The following is a 10,566-nucleotide window of genomic DNA, read 5'->3' as shown; positions in this document are numbered from 1 at the left end:
TCCTACTCCTCCGCCATCTTGCTCCGCCCCAATAAATAAAATCTTTAAAAAAATAAATAAATAAAATAAAAACATAGCCTCCCAGTCTCAATGATCTAACTGGTCTAACTGATCTAACACTTTGTTCAGTGTCAGACACCAATAATGAAGAGGTTAAGGTTCTTGTTATATGCTCTTACAGCGTCTACTTTTTCTACATTTAATCTCTATAACATTTAATTTACCCCCTAGCTTCTCTTGATATAAGTCATACTGGGGGTATTAAATGCTCAGCTACCTTTGTTAATGTCATCAGAGCCCATGGTGACAGAAAGATTTGAAATATCATAGGTGGCCTTTGCTGAGAGACCCAGACTGTGCTAATGAAAGGAATTTGTTGAATTATAATCTAGGTAACTTTGATTTTTCTGCTCTTTCTGGCATTTTCCCATCTTACAAAACATTTGAATCTGTTCTTCTAACATTCTTAACATATTTGAATCATCTCCTTCTTTATCACCATTGGCAGAATTTAGCCACTAAATTATGTCTTAAATGGCATACCTGCATTATCTCCTGAATCCTATGAAACATGTACCCAATATCACAGCCAAAGTAATCTTTTTAAAACACAAATATGATTATGTTACCTTTTTTTTTTAAGATTTATTTATTTGAGAGAGTGAGAGTGTGAGCTGGGGGGGTGGGCCGGGGGGGCAGAGGGAGGGAGAGAGAGAAGCAGACTCCCTGCTGAGTGTGTAGCTCCCCATCCACTGCTCCATCTCACAACCCTGAGATCATGACCTGAGCCGAAATCAAGAGTCACAGCTTAACTGACTGAGCCACCCAGGCACCACAATTATGTTACTTTTCTGTTTAAAATTATTCAAAGGCTTTCCATTGCCTTTGGGATAAAATTTAAACTCCTCTGTAGGTTTTGTAAGATGGGAAAATGCCAGAAAGAGCAGAAAAATCAAAGTTACCTAGATTATAATTCAACAAATTCCTTTCATTAGCACAGTCTGGGTCTCTCAGCAAAGGCCACCTATGATATTTCAAATCTTTCTGTCACCATGGGCTCTGATGACATTAACAAAGGTAGCTGAGTATAAAGTCTATGCCTCTGAGTTATTTATCCATTATTCACGCATGAAGTTAATAGGTTATGTACCCCCAGTATGACTTATATCAAGAGAAGCTAGTTTACCCAGCATGGATAATAGATTCATCATGGCTTTATAACCCTAACCATCATGCATGACTGCAATTTAGCAGAGATATTGAAGTGACTATATGACTATCTGTCACCTCCTCTGACCCCTGCCCCCGGCCTCCCAAAAAAAAAAAAAAAAATTGGAGTACTTTCCTGACAGCTGCAGAATGTATGATCATGTGATACTACTTGAATGTTCTAATGAGTCAGGGATATTCTTTTGCAGTTAAAAAAAACAAAAAACAAAAAAAACTTCAAAGATCTGAGCTATCCTCCCAAATACAAGTAATTTGTAGGGCAGAGGAAAGTGACTGATTTATTGCACTCTCCAAATTCCTATAGATGGACCAAGTCTCGGGTATAAGGTGCATAACATGGGGATTTTGAAAACAGTATTTGTGAACTGCCAGGTAAGAGGTGACACATTAGAGTTGTCTGATGAGCTCATCAGATTCATCCAGGTATCAGATTAATTGGAAAATCATTGGATGTCTGAATGACTTAGGCCAAATGTGTTTATCTCAAATTTAAATGGAATTAAAGGTCTATTACTTCAAATAATGTAGAAGCTTTGAATTTCCAAATTCCTGATTTTTTTTTTCTGGGGGTGTCCTCAGCTATATTCAGTTTAATTGTAACAGGAATAAAAAGCCAGAGTCCCAATGATATCTGATGGGGTTTCAGTTTTTATATAGTCAGCTATCATACAGTCTTATTCTAGTCTAATTAAATAATTTTTAATAATTGGTACATTTCTTAAATTAATCCCAAATTTTATGTATGTTCAATTATCAGTGTATATTGTAAGCAAGCATGTATATTTGTATGTGCATAGAAACCACTTAAACATAAGTGTAAATTTTAGATATAAATAAAAATATTTACTTAATATGTATGAACTTAGATCCAACTTTAGTTAGCGTGATGGAAAGTATCACAAGATTTGTGGAACAAGAGTAGGTTTATATAGGCAGTCGAAAGAAGCATAGTCTTTGAACTCAGACCTTATTTTAAATCCAGGATCAGCCACTTTCTGTGTGACCTTGAGCAAGTAACTTAACCTGCTAGAGCCTCATTAGTTTTCTCTGCAATGAATGAGATACTAATATCTATCATATAGCATTGTTGTGAAAAGTAGAAATAATATATGTATAATGTATAAAAGAGTTTATGGAATATCACAAATGTTCAATATTATTACACACACATACACACTTATGGAGGTCTCATTTATTTTTAAGATGTCACTGCTTAAGGCTATGATTCTGAGGCTGGGTCAAGGGGCCACTGCATGCTTCCTGTTTCCCCTGTGTGTGTGTGTGACTAAATTTGTGGTGAATGATAAGCTTCTTAAGTGATCCTCCAAATGTTCATATATCCAATTATCAGTAGAGTCTGCTCTTGAGTTTGCAGACATAGCTTCCTGCAGAACAACACAGTGCTAATCTAGCTCTCTCTTTTGTTAGCTAACAAGAATTTAGTTCCAGGCTAGACACATAGTTGCAGTGTATTCTTTTGTCTTTGATAGCTTCAGGCTACGATATTTGCTTCACATGCCCCAAGAGGTCCATAAAGTCTTATATTCTAACAACCCCCCACTTCCAGTCTCTACATATGATACAGTGAGCAGCTATTGTGTCAGAGGGAACTGGCAGAAGGAACATCCCCCTTTGGGGGAACGGCTCCTCTCCCCATTCTAACCATGGTGTTCTGGGGACAACTGCTGGTCGTGGCGCCATCACCCAGGGGATTGGTCTAGAGCTGCTAATTGGAATTACCCAGTGAGACAGTAAAAAATCACAGACCTGCACCTCTGAAACAAATAATACAGTATATGTTAGAAAAAAAAAAAAAGAAGATAGTAGGAAGGGAAAAATGAAGGGGGGAAATCGGAGAGGGAGACGAACCATGAGAGACGGTGGACTCTGAGAAACAAACTGAGGGTTCCAGAGGGATGGGGGGTAAGGGGATGGGTTAGCCTGGTGATGGGTATTAAAGAGGGCACGTTCTGCGTGGAACACTGGGTGTTATACACAAACAATCATGGAACACTACATAAAAACTAATGATGTAATGTATGGTGATTAACATAACATCATAAAATTAAAAAAAATTTTTTAAATAAAATAAAATAAGAAAAAAATAATAATACTGATGCCCGAACCTGGCCCTAGACCAAATGGGGAAGAACCTCAGGAGGGTGGAGCATGGGAAATCCTTATTTTGAAAACATTCTTAGTGATTTAATGCACAGTTTAGGGGTTGACACCTGAGCCAAACTGAACCAATAAACGTGCTCCTCAGGATTTTTCCCACTACAGTGTGGGGGATAGAGCAGTGCAGCATACAATCATGTAACAAAGCTGGGAGATAGGAGGCAGAGGAGCCCTGTGGGTCTCCTGCTGTGTGGGGTCAGCTCATCTGAGAAAAGGAGGCTTCCTGTTGAGAAAGCCAGAGACAGAAAATGAGAAAAGGAGGAAGGGAGGGAGAGGGGGTGAGAGAAGAGAGAGGAAGAGGGAGAGGGGAAAAGAGAGAAGAGGGGAGAGAGAGAGAGAGAGAATTGGAAGCATCCAGTTCCCCTGTTAGGTCTGTCCTAAAGGCAACCAGACGCCACTCCCTACGCAATGGCTACCTGAGTCTTCCCTTAAATTCCTCTTAGCCAAACTAATTTAAATCAGGCTCCCACAACTTGCCTATTTTTGCACTTAAGCAAATGTATCTTGGTGTTGTAGTGTCTCTCTCACTGTGCTGAAGTTCCGAGTAGGTCCTAGGTTATGGCTAGGTCCGTGCTGCCCTAGCCTGTTCTCAAAATAAATGTTGCCTTGCTTAGATTCTTTACCTTTTCTAAAATTCTAGTCCTGTCTCTCACCACTAAGGTAAGGTCATAAAGCAAAGCTCTCCAGTAGAAGAGTGTTGGCAGGTTGCAGTAAACCTTAATACCCCAAAGCTTACACATACCATTTCCTTTAAAGTAACCCATCACTGTGTTCCAAATCCCAGAAATAAAAGAGCAATAAAAAAAAAAGGAGGCATGGGCGCCTGGGTGGCTCAGTCGTTAAGTGTCTGCCTTCGGCTCAGGTCATGATCCCAGGGTCCTGGGATTGAGTCCCACATCGGGCTCCCTGCTCGGCAGGAAGCCTGCTTCTCTCTCTCCCACTCCCCCTGCTTGTGTTCCTGCTCTCGCTATCTCTCTGTCAAATAAATAAATAAAATCTTTAAAAAAAAAAAAAAAGGGTGGCAGGTAAAGAGAATGGCTGGTGATAGGTCGATGAATTTAGGTCTCTACTGTCTAGAAACTTTTCTGATTTGGGAACCAGCAAGCTTTGTACATAAGGAAAGTGGTCTGCAGCATGAACTACTAGACTCAGCTGTCAGAAAAAAAAATGACTGCTAGAAATATAGTTTACAGACATTTGAGGGGTCATTAATCTAACTTTTCTTTAAATGTAAGCACCAAAGTCTCAGGATTGAGGAGCTCCTGGTAAACATACCTCAAATGGCTGATTTAGACTAATCGGCACAAAGTACATCTAGCTGAAATTCAGCTGCTGACTCCAACCACCTCCATTTTTCTTTGTAAGCTCCCAGCTGAGTTATCTCCCTTCTTTCACCTCACAAACCCTCTGTTAACAGAGTATTAACAAGTTCATTAGTCTGGCCTCCGTGCCCTCACGTCATCTAAAGTGGCCAATGTATTTTCTTCTGTGAACCACTTGTTAGGCTATCTTTCTTTGACATGGCCCCTGATTATTACACACACATTTAATGCTAGTGCAGTGGAACTTTTAAACCTAACATCTTTGAAACAAAATCCACACTGGGAAGACTTACACAGAAATGATAAAACTCTATCATTCCTGAGTTGAATTTTCTAAGCAGAGCAGATCTGTTTCTGTGGCTGGTACCAACAAGATACGGATGGTTAAGAAAGTTTGGCAAGGAGAACTCTCACTGTTCAGGATTATGATGAGGGTCCTGGAAAGCAAAGACCCAAGGAGCACCAATATAAGCCACCAGGAATCACACATGGGTCACTAAATACTAGATCTTGGAAATGGTAAAAACGGGGTATTTTGCTACTTGTAACTGAACAAATTCTAACTGATGTAGCAAGGGCAGGAGCAAATGCAATCTCAGTAGCCCCACTGTCAGGCTAGCAAACAAATGTAATCTCAGTCCTTAGTGCTTCTCTTGGAGCCACTTCAGCCATCTCCAGAATGATCCCACAGTTCTATGTCCTTACACAGTGACAGAAAACTGTACATTCGTTAGTCATTTTTCCTCACAAGTAACTGCTGTAACATCCACGGCCCCTGTCTGAGATGTCCCTTCCAGTTGGTCCGGTTTCTACTGTACCTTTCCAATGTTGGTTGGACATTTGTTGGTTATTTATCCATTTCGTTCTTTTTACCTTTTTCACTTTGCTAACTGTACCCAGATTTTAGTTCAGATATCTACCTTGGCCACAATAGCCCACGTGATTCGATGAAAGCTAAGGTGACTCTTAAATCCAAAGGTAGTTTCTAACTGATTTAGGCCAGTTAGCACATCCTACTGGCCTGGCCTCCATCAGGTGGTGGATATGCAACCCAAACCAGTACAACCAGAATTTCATGACTTTTACTTAGAATTCTGAGACAGAAACCACCCTCTTCCATGGTCATGGAAGTGAGGAACTCTATAGCTCAGATAGTAGTATGGAGCCATTTATGGCTATAAGAAGATTCCAGCTTTAGAATGAAGGAGCATTTTAGATGGCAAAGTAGATAAATGGGGTAAAGATCAGTCTTGGCAACATCTTGAGACCATGACTCAAACCACTTTTGGAGCACACCTTCTGATCAACCTTCTCTCTCTTTACCTTCCCCTACAATGAAAACCTGCTTTTATGGGGAGAAAGGAAAAGGAAAAATACAGGAGAAGAAACAAAAACACTAGTAATATCTCAAAATAGAGATGCATAGTAGAAAAACTGAAAGTTATTTCAAGAATTTAAGAAATAGTTAGAACTGGTGGGTTTAAAAAAATATATTTTATCCACTTAGCTTAATGAGTTTGAGCATTTTTAAACTTTCAAATGATCTATCCTTTTGAGAAATGGAATGCATGTGTTATGAAAATATTCATAGGCATCAGAACCTCTATGGCATATTATCTAGTTTTATTTATTTTTTGTTTTTTTAAAGATTTTATTTATTTATTTTAGAAAGAGCTAGAAAGAGAGAGAGAGAGAGGGAGAGAATGAGCGCATGAGCAGGGGGGAGGGGAAGAGGCAGAGGGAGAAGTAGACTTCCCCCCACCCCACCCCCAAGGGAACCTGATGCAGGACTCAATCCCAGGACCCTGAGATCATGACCTGAGCCGAAGGCAGACAGTTAATGGACTGAGCCACCCAGGTGCCCACGTATTATCTAGTTTTAAAGTTTACAATGTTCAGTCTATATAGACTCTGCATAAATTAAGCAAGACATATTTAGTCACTAAGAAGAATGTCGTCTTGGATTTAATTCAGGATCACCAATCAGTCTTTACTGATCCTAAAATTGCTCTTCACTCCCTTACCATTTTTGCCTAAGAAGCTCTTCCTGAAAACCCAGCTCGTGAATTACCTTATCTGAACAGCTTTGTCAAATTCTCTCAGTTATAGTTAGCTAATTCATCCTCTTTATCACCTCAGGACTTTCTCATTGTCATCTATGTTCATACTGTATCTACCTTCTATATAACAAGGTCCTCAAAGGCTAAAATGTTTCTCAGTTTAATCCTTTTTATTTGGAATTTTACATCTGGCTGTTTTTAATCCCCAGAAGAATTTAGTAGCTCACTAGTTGAATCATTGGAAGAATTATTTAGTCTTCTGACAAAAGGTTTAGGACAGCATAATATGTGCTAAGCGAAATAAGTCAATCAGAGAAAAACAATTATCATATGATCTCATTGATATGTGGAATTTGAGAAACAAGGCAGAGGATCATAGGGGAAGGGGAGGGAAAAATGAAACAAGATGAAACCAGAGAGGGAGACAAACCATAAGAGAATCTTAATCTCAGGAAACAAACTGAGGGTTGCTGGAGTGGAGGGGGGTGGGAGGGATGGGGTGGCTGGGTGACGGACATTAGGGAGGGTATGTACTATGGTGAGTGCTGTGAACTGTGTAAGACTGATGAATCACAGACCTGTACCCCTGATACAAACAATACATTATATGTTAATAAAAAAATTAAATAAACCTTCAAAATAAAAAAAAGTACAGGATAAGGATACTTTTTTACTCCTGATTGTGTATATGTATATACATGTATACACACAAACACATGTGTATAAATTTTACGTACATCTTATATTATACATTATACACTTTATAATATACATATGCATATATTTCTTTCATGTATTTATGTGTTTATGTGTGTCTGCAGATAGATAGGATCTTCTTTGTAAGCTGGGGCCAATGCTCAGTGCTCTTTCTAGTGCTGGTAGTAGTAGCTGCTGCAACAATAAATATATCAATCTCTATCACCTATTAAAATTTGAACCTTATATGCTAATCTCTTATATACTAATCTATGGTGGTTATGTCATATCTTAACAATTAGGTCATCACATAAGTTTTAGAGCTTCCATTTTACAATAAGCAGACGGTAGTTCAAGGAAGTTAAGACGTTTGTCCGTGTGGTCACAAAACTAGCATATGGCAGAGCTGTTGATATTTCTTCCATGACTGTGTGGTACCACTGCATAGCATGAAAAATATGGAAGACTTTTCAGAGTAAAACATTTACTCTTTGACCAGCAGTAATATATTCAGACTGCCTTTAAGGCTTATACATTTATCAAAAGGAAACATTCAGCCAGAGGCACAATATCTTAGGTTAGCTCTGAAAGGTTGAAAGCAGCTTTAAGAGAAAGACAAAAACAAAACAAAAGACAACGTCAGTGAATAGAGATGCATTTATTTTTCTTTGGGATCATATCTTAATATTTGAGAAATAAGCCAGGCTGATCTCTCCATCCACCCTCAGCATCTGCTTAAACTGCTCAAAGCTCAGTAATGTAACCCAATTCTGGGGAAAAACAACGACAAAAATGACATCGCATCTTGCATATTTAGCATTGTTCTAATTCAAAAAAAGGAACTCCGGTTCAAGCAGTGCTCCAATTGTGTTTTTGAAATGTTCCTCAGGAAGACATACCCATGTTTTCTGAAGTGAAAATTGGTGAGATTGTTAGTTCCACTATCTAGGTAGTGTTACTGCTTCATCACTTGATATAGTGTATATATTTTAATGTGTTCAATGCATATATTATGATATCATGAATATATTATATCATATTTTAATATTATTTCATTATTTTCAAACAATTTTCCAGAGATTTCATCCTTCAAACTATTCTGTGAAATGGAAAAGAAAACATGATACTCCTCATTTTGCAAATGAGGAAACAAAGGCTCAGAAAGTGTTATTCATGGATTCCTCAAGGTCACTCAGTACAGAGGAAAGGCCAGTCTGAAATTCACATCTCTAACTTCCAGCCTCACTCCTTTTCCTCTATCTCTTGCTTTTTTTTATTTTTGGTTTTGTTTTAATATCAAATCCAAATAATCATGTTTTTCTTCAGGTAAAACGGACTCAAAATATTAAAATGTGATCATTGATTTCTCAAACAAAGCTGAAATCAAAAGAAAACTTTCTCTCATACCAAATTAGATTTTAAATCACCCCAAATTATTTAAACTTGCTTTTTTTAAAGCAACTATCATACAGCTTTAGGCTCTTGAGAAGCATTTCCACATACCAAGTTTTTATCTTGTACCACCAGTAGGAAGGAACCCTTCAGACTTCTAAATTTTGAACATTACTCTAGGAAAGACATTTCTTACATCAATTTAAATTATCTTCCGGTAATTCCTACCAAACTATTTCCACCAGTAGAGCAACGTATTTCAAGTGTGGATTTTATGGTCTTTTAGCCTGAGATCAAATTGTAGCTTTAACAACAACTTAGTGAGTTTGAGCAAGTCCCTCAATCCATCCATGCCTCCCTATGCTCATTGGTAAACTAGGGTTGAAAATAATTCCTGCCTCCTAAGGTTATTATGCAGACTACACGCGTTCATATTAAAATAAAGTACTTGAAACAGTGCCTGTCCCTAATGCTATACAGGAGTTAGTCATTATTATTACTGGCCTACTTGTTCTTCATATGATGGGCCTCAAATGATTTCAAAAAGAAATCAAAGTTCACTCTCTCCCTTGAGACTTTTCTCCTGCAGAATTACCCCTACTCCCCTATTCCTTTAATTATTCCTCACATGGTTCCCTTCTTTTGGCAGTGCTCCTAAAGATGATTACTTTTCCTGCTAAAATGTTGTCTCCTTCTATAGCTATGCATCGACTGCCCACTGCGGCACCAGAATCCATGCTCTGTTCACTCCACAGTCATTAATTGGTCACCTCTTCTGTGACCGCTGTATTAGATATTGTCAATAGGTAGTGAACGAGACAGACTCTGCCTTCAGAGAGCTTAGTATTAGTATTATTAGTATTAGTATTAATTACTATTAGTATTAGTAGGAAAGACAGACATACTGAATAAGTCATTACTTTGGGGAGATCTATGATCATAGTGTTAGTCAGGCTTGTCATCTTCTTGTTCAGTGTGACTATTCCATGACATAAACCTGAAAAGCAAAAGAAAAAGAAAAGGCTCTCATACTCACTTTGCTGTGGTAAAATGAAAACCTGGGCTTTTACATTGACCAGTTATTGAACTGAATGTTTCTCAGTCTATGGTATGTTTCTCTGTGTCTGCATTTAATGATAAAATATGCAGGTGACAAAATATTTTGTGAGGGCCATTTATTATAGCTTCAAAATTAAACTCATGTCAGTGTTATTTAACTACTTTCTTTTCCAGCATGTTACTGTAGGGACAGGCTATCTTTAGCCTGGGCTGTTTTGAGAGAAACTATGACACATGCTTTTCTGAGTGTTCTTTCATGTTCGGCAATGCCTACAAGGATGTTCTTAGGTGAACTGACCAAATCCTTTGCCAGCACTTGAGAATGTAGTTGAAATGCAGTATTCTGCTCTCCCTGGGCAGCCTATGCATCACTCAGACCTGTCTGTTCTGAATAAGAAGGGGATTTTTTTTTCAAATATATGGGAAAATATTAAGGACATCTGAACTTTGTGATGAAATTCATTAACTACATTACCTTATGTAGTCCTCCTTGCTACAACTCTCTGAAGTAAGTATCATACTGTCTTGCAACTGAGGCACTGAGTGATAAATTGATGTGCCCAACATCACACAGCTAGAAGGGGATGGAGAGAAATCTGAAGTGAGACTGGTTCACATCTAAAATTTCA

The 10,566-nt window shown here is 38.3% G+C and overlaps 1 protein-coding gene across 3 annotated transcripts in view; it reads left to right on the top strand.

The window, feature by feature from the left end:
- Positions 1-10,566, top strand: part of DLG2 (discs large MAGUK scaffold protein 2) — a 719,122-nt gene that overhangs the window by 121,304 nt on the left and 587,252 nt on the right. The gene's annotated exons all lie outside the window — the stretch shown is intronic.

The sequence above is a fragment of the Leptonychotes weddellii genome, chromosome 11, assembly GCF_054177405.1.
Source record: "Leptonychotes weddellii isolate Sample4059 chromosome 11, ASM5417740v2, whole genome shotgun sequence".
Taxonomy (NCBI): domain Eukaryota; kingdom Metazoa; phylum Chordata; class Mammalia; order Carnivora; family Phocidae; genus Leptonychotes; species Leptonychotes weddellii.
The sequence above is the reverse complement of the archived record's forward strand: the minus strand, read 5'-3'. Positions and strand labels throughout refer to the sequence as shown.